Source organism: Chrysemys picta, chromosome 7 (genome assembly GCF_011386835.1).
Source record: "Chrysemys picta bellii isolate R12L10 chromosome 7, ASM1138683v2, whole genome shotgun sequence".
NCBI lineage: Eukaryota > Metazoa > Chordata > Testudines > Emydidae > Chrysemys > Chrysemys picta.
In genome coordinates this window covers 93189455-93203309 of record NC_088797.1, presented here as the reverse complement: position 1 = coordinate 93203309, position 13855 = coordinate 93189455, and the positions used below count along the sequence as shown (strand labels likewise).

At 40.8% G+C, this 13855-nt stretch overlaps 1 protein-coding gene across 6 annotated transcripts in view; it reads left to right on the top strand.

Moving 5' to 3' along the window:
* PRKG1 (protein kinase cGMP-dependent 1) overlaps positions 1–13855 on the top strand; it is an 887331-nt gene that overhangs the window by 84625 nt on the left and 788851 nt on the right. Inside the window, exon 2 of one of the 6 annotated variants that reach the window (XM_065552032.1) lies at positions 12512–12753. The exons of the other annotated variants lie outside the window; for them this stretch is intronic. The gene's annotated coding sequence lies outside the window, so the exon portion shown is untranslated. The remainder of the gene's footprint in view (positions 1–12511; positions 12754–13855) is intronic. 6 annotated transcript variants of the gene reach the window in all.

The following is a 13855-nucleotide window of genomic DNA, read 5'->3' as shown; positions in this document are numbered from 1 at the left end:
CATCTCTTCAGGTGGAAAAGGAATTGTATTTTAAAATACATCATTCCACAGAGTACTAATTCCATTGTGAAACCTTGCACATCTCATCCTATTAATTGTTTCAGTGCTGTATAACCCTTGTAGCAGGCGCATAGCCCTCTTACAATTAGTAGAGATCACACTGCTTTAATAAAAGGCAGGAATCATTAACATGAGGTGAAGGGCAGCATGCCCTCTCTAATTCACACGGCTTGGGTCAAGGTTTGCAGGAGTTATTGCATTTCCCTGCAGTTCTAGGTAGAAGTGTAGTTATGTGTTTAATTTACTTATTCATTAATAGCCATTTAGGAGAAAATCATCGAAATCCTTTCAGTTCTTCTATGGACACAAGAACAATGAAGACCTCAATAGGCTGTTTTGAAAGGAGGTAGCGGGATAGTTTGAGGGGCAGCCAAATTTTGTACCCCAGAAAAGGGGGGTGGGTTATAATGGAAACACTAACAGATCCTTTAATACAAGGGCACTAGCTGCTGCCACTCGAATACAAATGACAGTTTTCTCTGGCTGTTGGGCCCCATTTCCAGGCTTGTGTTCCTTGTGTCGTTGAAGATTAGGATTTGGTTTCCTGATGGGGGTGGGCAGAGGGAAGCAGACTCTGTTTCTATTGTTGCTGTTGGCTGCTAAGGCCTGGGCACATTTTTTCCTTGTCTGCTTAGCAATGGAGGATCTCCACAGTATCCTAGCAACCAGTGTCTAACGCTAGACTGCTGGTCTTTTCGCCATCTCTCCTCTAGGTGCCTGCCCATGCCAATGAAGTGGCTATGTTCGCCCGTCAGCCCAGCCGCGCTCATTGGCACCTGAACGCCGCTTTACAGCTTACTAGGCAACAAGCCCGTAGCTAAAGCGGCATCAGAGGTTTCGAGGGAGAGCCAATTATGCAATCCTAGCTTTGACGTTTAAAATTCCAGTCTGAATTGTTTAGCTGCTGCTGCTGCTTCCCGCCCTGCCTCCCCCTGCTCTCTCCTGTTAGTATCCGTTATGCTGGGGGCTCGGCTGCTTGCAAGATATTTCAACTATTCAGTCTTATGGACAGTGCATGGGAATTTTCTCTGTAGATTTAACACCTCCCATAGCTAACGTGTGACGGGGTAGCAGGTGAGACAGTCCCAGGAAGGCCCCTTTGTCTCCCTGCAATATAACAGCAGCTCTCTCTTTAAGACAGAACTAGCATTTGTGGAAGTGTTGGGAGGGGTGGCAGATCCCCGACTCTCCTGCTGAGTCGACCTGAACTCTGTGTGTAGAATGGGAAGAGGGAGAAGCTGACGATGGGGAGCAGAACTAGAGCGGATACTAGTATTTCCACTCCCACCTCAGCTTGGACACCTGGGTTACCTAAAGGTATGACCGTGGGTGGGGGAAGTACAGGAGACCTGGCCTGTTTTGTGGAGAAGGTTGCACTTGCACACATTCAAAGCTCCCTTCAGACCTGACCCCGCTTGTGCTGTATTTACAAGTCATCAGTATCCTGCAGCGGCTAATTCCTCTCTTTGCTGGGGGGCAGCGTTTCCCCTACGAAGCAGCTCCTGGCTATTTGCGATGGTGACTACTAGGTTGCATCATAGAAAGACGTACATCCCTCGCAGACTATAGCAGCCTTCTCTCTCTTCCCTCCCTCTCCCCCCTTTTCCTAGCCAGCTGAAGTTTTTCCATAGCTATTTTTCCTTTTAAGGCAAATAGCCGGAGCTCAACACTGGATCTCGAATTGAAACAGACTGCACGAGTAGTGAGAAGCAGCGAGAGAGAGACACCCCCCCCTCAAGCCGTCCCCCCTTATGTCTGGTTAATTAGAAACATCCGGGTTCATGCTTGTCTATCTCACTGCTCTGCGAGGCGCTACTGCAAGGAACGAGCAGCAGTGACTAGGGGAGGTGGCGATACCTGAGAAGAGACAGAACTAACTGGGTCTAGTCCGATATTGTAGTGTCAATTTTCTTTCTCCTCCCTCCCCCCCGCAAATATTGTACAATAAAAATACAGGGAACAAATCTTGCTGCTCCAGCCCCACTGCACAGGAAAAAAAAAAAAAAAAAACCTCTGGACCTTGCCACAGCCCTGCTCAATACAGCCCCTTCCCACCTCTCCCTCCCCCACAAAAATGGGTCCAGGACCTAATCCAAGCTGGAGCCACACAAACTTTTGCTCCAAATTCCAGTTTGTTTAGAAAACCTGTGTAACCATTCCTACTGCATGTAAAACATGTCTTTGACCGCGGCACACCGGCTAAAAGCTGGCTGCGGCTCCCAATTCCACAGTGAAGTAAGAGCAGCACACTTGTTTACTATTTAGCTTGATTAGTTTGGAGGTTAGGGTAAAAAGAAATTGCTCATATCCAGGTTCTGGATAGGAGTTTTGGTTGCAGTCTTGTGCCACTCTCCTCCCCCATCCCCCCAACGCACCAAGGTCTGTATTTTTCTGGGAGAGTGGGAGTGACTCTTGTTTGTGGAAAAATTGGAAAGAGTCTAATGGAGGGCAACAAAAATGATTAGGGGTCTGGAGCACATGACTTATGAGGGGAGGCTGAGGGAACTGGGATTGTTTAGTCTCCAGAAGAGAAGAATGAGGGGGGATTTGATAGCAGCCTTCCACTACCTGAACGGAGGTTCCAAAGAGGATGGAGCTCGGCTGTTCTCAGTGGTACCAGATGACAGAACAAGGAGCAATGGTCTTAAGTTGCAGTGGGGGAGGTCCAGGTTGGATATTAGTGAAACACTGTTTCACTAGGAGGGTGGTGAAGCACTGGAATGCGTTACCTAGGGAGGTGGTGTAGTCTCCTTCCTTGGAGGTTTTTAAGGCCTGGCTTGACAAAGCCCTGGCTGGGCTGATTTAGTTGGGAATTGGTCCTGCTTTGAGCAGGGGGTTGGGCTAGATGACCTCTTGAGGTCCCTTCCAACCCTGATATTCTATGATTCTATCCCGTAGAATTTGGGAAAGTGAGGCCAAAAACTTGCATAATCCAGGTGTATACATCTTTTACTCTCTCCTCTCAACACCCAGACTGCATATCTCTGAACTTTCATTGAAGCTCTGGCCCAGTAGCCACCACCTCACTGGCTCACCTCCTGTCTGGATTCAGGCTGATGGAGGGTACTAGTAGCTTATCTCTTCCCCCTTTCTGTAAACTCTTTGATAAATGGCTAGACACTTCTAATTGTTTCTGATAGGGCCCATTTAAATGTGTAATTTAATCATTTCCTAGGGCTAAGAATGGCAAAAGGAAAGGCTTTATATGGGAGATGAATATTTAATATAATTGCAAATACCTCTGATGAAAATAAGCTTCATCTAATCAATGTCAATAGCAAAGTATTATTTTCCTCTGTCTTAACATATGAAAATGTATTCAGCAGATATCTAGCACAGAAAGCACAGTAGATGTAATAAGGATGTCTGGAGGACCAGAAGTGTTAATTACAGAGGGAAGCTAATCCTAAGGAAAAAAAACTTTTATTAGGAATAAATGTTCATGTCACACATTTGTTGTACTTAAGTGTCATGGATAAAATCACATGAATTTGGGATCGGTTAGCTTAGTTTGTAATATGTTAACATTTTATTCTCCAGCAATTTGGAGTGAGGGAATCTGAATGATTGTCCAAAGCACTTGAAAATCCACAGGACCCTGCCTCATGATTTTCAGTGGTAATATTACCAGATTTAGGACTTCTCACATTAAGCTGTCTGGTCAATAAATTGACTGTAAAGCTTGCGGAAATGATGTGACTTGAAGCAAAACAAATTCTGAATTTATGCAGGGTATTGTAAAATATAGAGAGCCTGGCAAAGTTTTAATATATCTAGTGTTGCTAATAATTCAAGCTTACTTTCTCATCCCATGGATCACTTTTTTTTTCCTGTACACATTACTGATAATTGCATAACATAGTGCATTGGGCTGCACTTAATAAAGTTCTATACAGTTATCTTAAATAATGCTTTTATTCTAAATTAATATTATTTTACAATGTAACTATTACAGTGAGAGAGGGTGATTTCCATTTTAATTGTCCACAGTTTTGCAGGTGATAAATATGCCTTGCTCAAGAAAAATACTTGATATTTTCTTGAACAGTCATGCCACAGAGGCATGAAGCCTTGTGCCTAAGGATAATACCTTTTGAGATAATGTGAAGTCTTCTGGAGATATACTGTTCATCATTCTAACTGTCCAGTCAAATCTGTAAATTATGGCTTTGATAGCATTTCTAACTTGAGCCTCAGAACTATGAGAGAGAGAGAGAGTACTGTCATGCCAAAGAAGAAAAATGAGAACAGTGAGTTTTGCCCCTCTGGAGTTATTGTTTATGATAGAATATAACATGGATTAGTCACACTCTGCCAGTTGTGCATGTGCCTCGATAAGGCACTCTATGAGGAAGCACAACTGATACTCTTGTCATTTTTAGACTTAGTTTATTGAAATCATTGATTGAATTACAAGTTTCATATACATATTTACATGCAAAGAAAATATCTTATATTGGGCTTACGTGGGTTTGGCAGGAAAATATGTCTTTTTGCTTATATAATTATAAGTCAAACTAGCAGACAGAAAAACCTTGGAATAGCCTGTGATGTTCTGTGAAACAATTATGGGGGGGGGGGAGAGGGGGGAGGAAGCTGGATACAGAACAGAAAATAACTCGAAATATGTATCACAAGCAGTAACATTCACATGGGTAAGGCAAGATCAGGGTCTTACTGCAAGTAATTCCATTGACACAATGGGATCAAACCTGCAATTTAGAGGAGCTTTGAAGATATTGGAATGCAGCAGTACTTGGCTATGTCCACTTTCCCCAGCTATACATCTGGTGTACTGTGACTTCAAAGTGCAGACATCTCCAGATGACAGGTTAATACACCTTTACAGGATCTGGCCCTGCTAACATGAGTAAGGACTAATGAAATCAATAGCCGTTAATAAATTTGGGTCCTGAAAGTGCATCATAGAGATTAGGAAATGTGATCCTAGACATTTTAGAAGGCACTATGCTGTTAGTTGCATGGATGACTAGTACTGGAATGAAGCCATATAGTAGACTTCTTGTGTATGAGTTGACCCTCGGTCTAATATTCACTTTACTCACATGAATGATACCACTCATCTGAGTCAGATTGGCAGGATTTGGTCCTATTATTCTAAACTCATGAAGTCCAGATTTTGGGGGCTAGTAGTAATACTGAGCACATACAAAGTGTTGCATATGAAAAGCTGTGTACAATAACGCACTGCAGCAACCCTCTGAGGATTTTCTGCAGATGAAGTTGAGTCTCAGAGAAGTTAAATAGCTGGCCCAAGGTCACACAACAAGTCTGTCAGAGCTGGGATTAAAACCCAGTTGTTCTTGGCTATTTGTCCCATAGCTGGATCACAAGGGCTAGGTAACGGATCTAGAGCCAAATTTTGATTACTTTAGTCAGACAAATAGTGACTTTAATTTCAATGGGACTACTTGCATGAGAACAGTGAGCAGAATAAGGCCATAGATTTGCTATAACAAAAGATTTATAATTTAAAAGTAATGCCAGCCTAAAATGTTCTTATAACTGAATATCTTAAAAGAAGTTTGAATAGTTGGCAAAGATTTTGGGATAGCTGACTAGCTTTCTGCTGTGGAAAACTGGTCAGGCAATCATATAACAAGTCTTATTTTCCTATCTGTGAAAGTTGTCTCTGTTTTTCATTGCCTCCTATTTGATCTCCTACAGGCTGTATACTGATATATAAAATAGCTTCAGGTATTAAAAGGATTGTGTTAGACTGAATTTGGACCAAAATTGAGGGTTTTTTTTTTTTTTAAATATTGAAACCTAAGACCAATAGCGTTTCTGACAACGAAGGAGTCTGGGAGTCTTAATTTTTCCTATGAATCAGGCTTTCCTGCTGTTCCAATTTGCACCAAAATCAACAGGCTTATGCTCCTTGATGCATAGAACATGCCCTGAAATGTTTCAATTGATCAGATATGGCACGCCAAAGTTATTGGGTTACAGAGAAGTGCCATTGAGTTGAGCGTTGGACCTTACTTCACTCGGCTTTGGCCAAACAATTCACTCAGCTTTTATTCTTAAAGGTGTTATTAACATCTCTGATATGATTTGATTCCAATCAAATCAGGGAATATGATTGAGTCCCCTTTTAACAACTGTTAAACTTTATACTGGCTATTTTCCCATAGTAAAAACAAACATTATTTAAAAAAAAATTGTCAGAAACAAAAGCAGATTTATGCTTTCTGAAGACTGTACAAACTTTCGGTAAACCAAAGTAAACAGCTAATGGATGTACAGTGTATATTGAGTGTATATTGCGCCCAATCCTATTCCCATCAAAGATAACACTGCTCTACAGCCAAAATGCTTCTGAAATAAATGTAGTCAAACTTTACTAATTCTGGGTCACTGAGAATGAAAATGATGCTTAAAATTGTTGATTGGCTCTAGTTTTCAAGATATGCTATTGGGTCAGTATATACGACCCTTGACTTGGTAATGGCGGAGGATAAGTGAGTTATAAAGGGAAGGGATCTCAATTTAAACCAGAAATGACTAAAATACATCTTTGGATCTATGAATAAATCTATGACTGGGTTTGGACAGTACTTGCTTTTTAGGTAAAACAATGAATGATGCAATCTGAAGCTGGTATTGCATCATACACTATATGAATTGCATCATGTTATTCCTAGAAGTCATGGATGATGCAATCATAATGGAGCTTACATCACTCTGCTGAACAAATTGCCCTATATCAGCTCTAGAAATCATACAGTGTCGTGCTCTCTTATTTGTCAGTGTTTGATTTTGCAAAGGGACACATTTCTGTTTAGCCAAAGTGAGCAGAGATGCCTCGTACTTGTGTAAAAAGTGCAGATAACTTCTGCTATGTTTGTGGTGAAGTGACTTTTGCATCACAAAAGCGCAGTATAACCACTATGGTTAAGAAAGCCCATCATCTTTATTTTGGCTGCAAAATTGGAGATCAGGACAAGAGGTGGGCTCCACACATCTGCTGCAACACTTGTGCAACAAATCTTCGCCAGTGGTTGAACAGGAAAAGGAAATCTATGCCTTTTGCAGTGCCAATGATTTGGAGAGAGCCAACAGATCATACCAGCAATTGTTACTTCTGCATGGTGCCTCCAGTAGGGAAAGGTGTGTCAAAGAAGAAAAAGTGGACTGTGCATTATCCAAACATTTCATCAGCTATACGCCCAGTACCCCACGGAGAAGGACTGCCGGTTCCTGATGCACCAGAATCATTCTCACTTGAGTCAGACGAGGAAGAGGATGAAACTTCTGGTCCTGAACCATCAATGTCACAGGACCTACATTTTTTCCCATTCTCCTCCTCTGAACCACCCCTCATAACACAAGGTGAACTGAATGACCTTGTTCGGGATTTGGAACTACCCAAGAGTAAGGCAGAGCTGTTGGGCTCCAGACTACAACAGAGGAATCTCCTGGCAGGTGATGTTAGGGTTTCCATGTTCCGTGACCGTCAAAAGGATCTTGTCCCATTCTCCTTAATGGAAGGTGATCTTGTAGCCTGCAACAACATCGATGGTGCGATGGCAACCCTCAACATCGTTCACGATCCAGATGAGTGGAGACTGTTCATTGATTCATCGAAGACTAGTCTTAAAGCTGTTTTACGGCATAATGGCAATGTCTTGCCATCAATTCCAGTTGGTCATGCAGTCCATATGAAGGAAACATATGACAACATGAAACTACTTTTGAGGTGCATAAACTATGACCAACATCAGTGGCAGCTTTGTGGCGATTTGAAGGTTGTTGCTCTCTTGCTTGGTCTGCAGACTGGATACACAAAGTACTGCTGTTTTCTCTGTGAATGGGATAGTCGTGCACGAGATTCCCACTACATCAAGAAAGATTGGCCACTCCGACAGTCATTGGAGCCTGGGAGGAAAAGTGTTCAGCATCCACAACTTGTTCAATCAAGGAAGATTTTGTTACCACCCTTACACATCAAACTGGGTCTGATGAAGAACTTTGTCAAGGCCATTGACAAAACACAAGCAGCTTTCAAGTACCTCGGTGGAAAATTTCCAAGGTTAAGTGATCCTAAGATAAAGGAAGGTGTCTTTGTTGGTCCTCAGATTTGTGAACTTCTACGAGATGATGCATTTGACCATGCACTGCGTGGCAAGGAAAAGACGGCATGGAAAGCCTTCCAGTTAGTGGCAATAAATTTTCTCGGAAACAACAAGGCAGACAACTACAGGTTGTTGGTTGAAAACCTCCTCAAGGCATACAAAAGCTTTGGTTGCAACATGTCACTAAAGATACATTTTTTGCACTCTCATCTGGATTTTTTTCCCACCAAACTGCGGAGCAGTGAGAGACGAGCACAGCGAGCGATTTCACCAGGACATAGCGTTTCTCCATTGTTGCAATCAGGGAAAATGGAGCCCATCAATGCTTGCAGACTATTGCTGGACAGTGACAAGAGATGCTCCATTTAATGAATACAAGAGCCAAGCCAAGAAGCGCTGAGTAGACACTGAATAGGACTAAACTATGTACATAATAGTTTTTTGCCTTTTGTTTCATAATACATTTTATTTATATAACCCTTTTGCTGATTTTTAAAGTGTTACATAAACAGGACAGGTGAAATATTATCATGTAAAGCAACCATAAACACATGAAAAGACCTAGGTTTACAATTTATGATTAAAACTCTATCTACACAATATACATAGACATAAAATGTAAAAACTTAAATATCTTAGAAACAGTAGCCAATCATTTGTTTTAATTGCCATATTTGAATTCAGCACATCAAAATACATAACAAATAAAATGTGCTATCTCTGAAGCAGACGACTTCTCAAAAATTGTAGACCAGTGTAATGGGAAGTTTGCCATAGTCTTTGGTGAGAATAGGGTTGGGACCATAAAAACTAGGGTGGTTGATTAATCACCGTTCACTCACGCAATTAACTCATAAAAATTAATTGCAATTAAAAATATTAATCATGATTAATTGCACTGTAAAACAATAGAATACCAATTTAAATTAGATATTTTTGGATGGTTTTTCTACATTTTTAAAATATACTGGATTTCAACACAGAATACAAAGTGTACAGGGCTCACTTTATATTATTTTTGATTACCAATATTTTCCCTGTAAAAATGATAAACAAAAGAAATGGTATTTTTTCAAGTCACTTCATACAAGTACTGTAGTGCAATCCCTTTATCATGAAAGGGCAACTTACAAATGTAGATGTTGTTGTTGCATAACTGCACTCAAAAATAAAACAATGTAAAACTTAAGAGCATAAATCCACTCAGTCCGACTTCTTGTTCAGCCAATCACTCAGACAAACAAGTTTGTTTACATTTACATGAGATAATGCTGTGATGGGTTGGGTCACAGAAACCCCTTGGGAACTGCCAACTGATGTGCTGGGACTGCCTCTAAGCCCACTTTCCCTAGTAGCTTGGGACTTCAGAATCCTGCCTGGTTTGTGCCAGACACGCTAGCCTGCTACAAACACAGACCCAGGTCTGAACAACATCCCCCAAAAGCTGCAGGCTTAACTGAAAACAGCTTTGGAAGTGTTCCTGTCTCCAACACTCAGATACCCAGCTCCCAATGGGGTCCAAACCCCAAATAAATCCGTTTTAACCTGTATAAAGCTTCTACGGCGTAAACTCATAAATTGTTCTCCCTCTATAACACTGATAGAGAGAAATGCGCAGCTGTTTGCCCCCGCAGGTATTAATACTTACTCTGGGTTAATTAATAAGTAAAAAGTGATTGTATTACATACAAAAAGTAGGATTTAAGTGGTTCCAAGTAATAACACAGAACAAAGAACAGGAGTACTTGTGGCACCTTAGAGACTAACAAATTTATTAGAGCATAAGCTTTTGTGGACTACAGCCCACTTCTTCAGAATATGCTCTAATAAATTTGTTAGTCTCTAAGGTGCCACAAGTACTCCTGTTCTTTTTACGGATACAGACTAACACGGCTGCTACTCTGAAACCAGACAGAACAAAGTGAATTACCAAGCAAAATAAAATAAAGCATTCAAGTCTAAACCTAATACAGTAAGAAAGTGATTCCTGATAAAATCTAACCCTCAGAGATGTTCCAGTAAGCTTCTTTCACAGACTAGCCTCCTTCTAGTTTGGGTCCAGCAATTACTCTCACCCCAGTGGTTACTGTCCTTTGTTCCAGTTTCTTTCAGGTAGCCTCTCCACCCCCAATGGATCTCTCTTGAGCCAGCTGAAGACAAAATGGAGGGGTCTTCCAGGGGCTTAAATAGACTTTCTCTTGTGGGTGGATACCCCCGCCTCCCTTCTATGCAGAATCCAGCTCCAAGATGGAGTTTTGGAGTCACATGGGCAAGTCACATGTCCATGCATGACTCAGTTCCTTACAAGTGGCAGCCATTGCTTACATGCTACCTTGAACGTCTCCAGGTAGACTTCTTATGTGGATTGGAGTCTTCCAAGGTTCCCTTGTCTGTTAAGTGTTTCTTGATTGGGCACTTAACTTGCAAAATCCTTTCTTAAGAAGTTGACCAAATGCCTTACTAAGGCTACTTAAAATCAAACAAGTACACACCGATAGTCATAACTTCAAATACAAAAATGATACATGCACACAAATAGGATGAATATATTCAGTAGATCATAAACTTTGCCGAGATATGTTACATGGCATATGTAGCATAAAATCTATTCCAGTTATGTCATATATACATTCATAAGCATATTTCCATAAAGCATTATGGGGTGCAATGTCACAATTGCTGCCTGCTTATTATTTACAATGTCACCTGAAAGTGAGAACAGGCTTTCACATTGTACTTTTGTAGCCGGCATTGTAAGGCATTTACATGCCAGATATGCTAAACATTTGTGCTCCCTTTGTTCTTCAGCCACCATTCCAGAAGACATACTTCCATGCTGATGATGCTTGTTTTAGTAATAAATATATATAAAAAAAGCATTAATTAAATTTGAACTCCTTGAGGGGAGAATTGAGTGTCTCCTGCTCTGTTTTACCCACATTCTGCCTTATATTTCATGTTATAGCAGTCTCAGATGACGACTCAGCGCATGTTGTTCATTTTAAGACCACTTTTCCTGCAGATCTGACAAAACACAAAGAAGGTACCAATGTGATATTTCTAAAGATAGCTACAGCACTCGACCCAAGGTTTAAGAATCCGAAGTGCCTTCCAAAATCTCAGAGGGAGGAGGTGTGGAGCATGCTTTCAGAAGAGTTAAAAGAGCAACACTCCGATGCGGAAACTACAGAACCTGAACCACCAACAAAGAAAATCAACCTTCTACTAGTGGCATCTGACCCAGATAATGAAAATGAATATGCATCGGTCCTCACCGCTTTGGATTATTATCAAGCCGAACCCATCATCGGCATGGACGCATGTCCTCTGGAATGGTGGCTGAAGCCTGAATGGATATATGAATCTTTAGTGCATCTGGCACATAAATATCTTGTAATGCTGGCTACAACAGTGCTATGGGAACACCTGTTCTTACTTTAGGTGGCCTGACAAAAATAATAAGCAGGCAGCATTATCTCCTGCAAATGTAAACAAACTTGTTTGTCTGCATGATTGGCTAAATAACAAGTTGGACTGAGTGGACTTATAGGCTCTAAAGTTTTACATTGTTTAACCGTGCGATTATTCGTGATTAATTTTTTTTAATCACTTGACAGGTCTAATAAAAACATTTTTCTTATGTAAGTATTTTCTGTAAATTACACAGCATTCTTCCATACAGTCTGGTAAGAAGAAAAGTGACTTTTCAGTTACCGAACTTTGAAAAATGCTATGAATATAAAATTGGGAAATCTGCCAAAATCCCACAAATTCATTTTCTATGAAGAGGAAATTCTACAAGTCATTTATATCTACAAGAGTTATGCTTTAAAAAAAAATTGGTTGTATAGCCCTGGGGAAAGTACAATATATATATATATATATATACACACACACACACAAGAGATTTAGTTGAATCCCTTAGAAAGCTAAATTGGTTCTTTGAAGACAAATGCATACATCTTTTGTAGATCAGAGGCATATTTTTAAGTGATTATAATAGCAATAAAGTAAACCAGAAATATTTAGACTGAGGTGCTCTTTCTTGTTCAGAGTGTTTGCATAAAGTAATATACTAATCTATAAATGGTACATTTGTATTAGTTTAGATGGAACATAAGGGCCCAAAGAGTCAAAGGTGTCAATATGACCCTGTAACTGTCTAACTTGAAACAAGGTTTGGTATACAGAGATCTTAGTCTGCTTAGTATCATGGCAACCACTATTAAAAATCCTTTTAAAATATTTTATTAAAGGTACTGAAAAAGAAGGAAAAACAGTTAAAGCATTTGAAGTATGAAGTATTACATAAGACTCATTTTAACAACATATTTTCTTCCCTTTCCTTTTAGCTGTAGAGTTTTTAGAAGGAAACTTCCCATATTTGACAATTTCTAAAATGGTATTAAAGATGGAAATAACTGGAGAAAAGAGAAGAAGTTAGATGAGATGGTCTGGAATGGTTGTTCTTTTCTAAAGACACGCGCACAAAAGGAAAGAGAAAATGCAGCTTCTGTCTCTGCCATTGACTCTCACTTGCAAGCTGACTGTTTGGAAACACAGTTGATTCCTGGGGTCCGTAACAGTCATGATGGTAAAGCTCACTCCTTCCTTTTCTTTCAGTGACTAATCATTGCATTCACTCACCTCCCCTGAAGTCTTTCCTTTTAAGGACACCAAAAGGGAGTGAGGGGTGGAATAGCCTATCTCCTCATTACTTTAGTAAACAATTAGGTCTGATTTCCAACAAACCAATTTTGGTTCATTGGTCCCAAACTTTGTCACACGCTATAGTGTAGGTGGTGCAACCAAGTGGTCAAAGCAGGAGTTAGGCCTAGTGGCCTAATGGGGGAGCCACGGCCGTCGATCCCGCGCCGTGAGGATGGGAGGTAGGTCGATCTAAGATATGTCGACTTCAGCTACGCTATTCTCGTAGCTGAAGTTGCGTATCTTAGATCGATTTCCCTCCACCCCCCAGTGTAGACCATGCCTTAGTGAGAGCTCATTGGGCCTAGTCAAGCTTGTTGGGTTGCCAGGCGACCTCACCCAGAGCCAGCTCAGTTCCTGACATACTTTTCTTGTTTACCAGGCATGATCTTAACAAAGTCCATGAGTTATTAAAGTAGGACTTTTTGTTTAGACTAATTCAGCCTGTCTACTTTTTATACCTTTTTTCCATCAACACTTATTATTGTGATTATTTTATGAACTTTCATCAACTTTCCCATAGCTAGGCTCACAAGTGAGTTAAGTTTATAGGCCCAATTATCACAACAGTCCATGCTGCAGTAACTGGGAGCTTTACATTAATTAAATTCACAAAATTATAGGTGCTTGAAACACATATATTCTATTTTTAAAATGAGGTCAGTAAAAGCCATGATTAAATCATTAGAAATAAAATTTCATTAGGGAGTTCTAATTTGAGAACAACTCCCCAAAATACAGCTTAAATTATTATCTAAAATGGAGGGAGAAAAAAGCTGTCAAAGATTACAAGTAATACTAGCATCTATACCAGAGGTGGGCAAACTACGGCCCACAGGCCACATCTGGCCCACGGGACCCTTTTGCCCGGCCCCTGAGCTCCCGCCCCAGGAGGTTCACCCCTAGCCCTTCCCCCTACCCCGCAGCCTCAGTGCACCGCGCCGCCGGTGCAATGCTCTGGGTGGCCGAGCAGCACAGCTGCAAAGCCC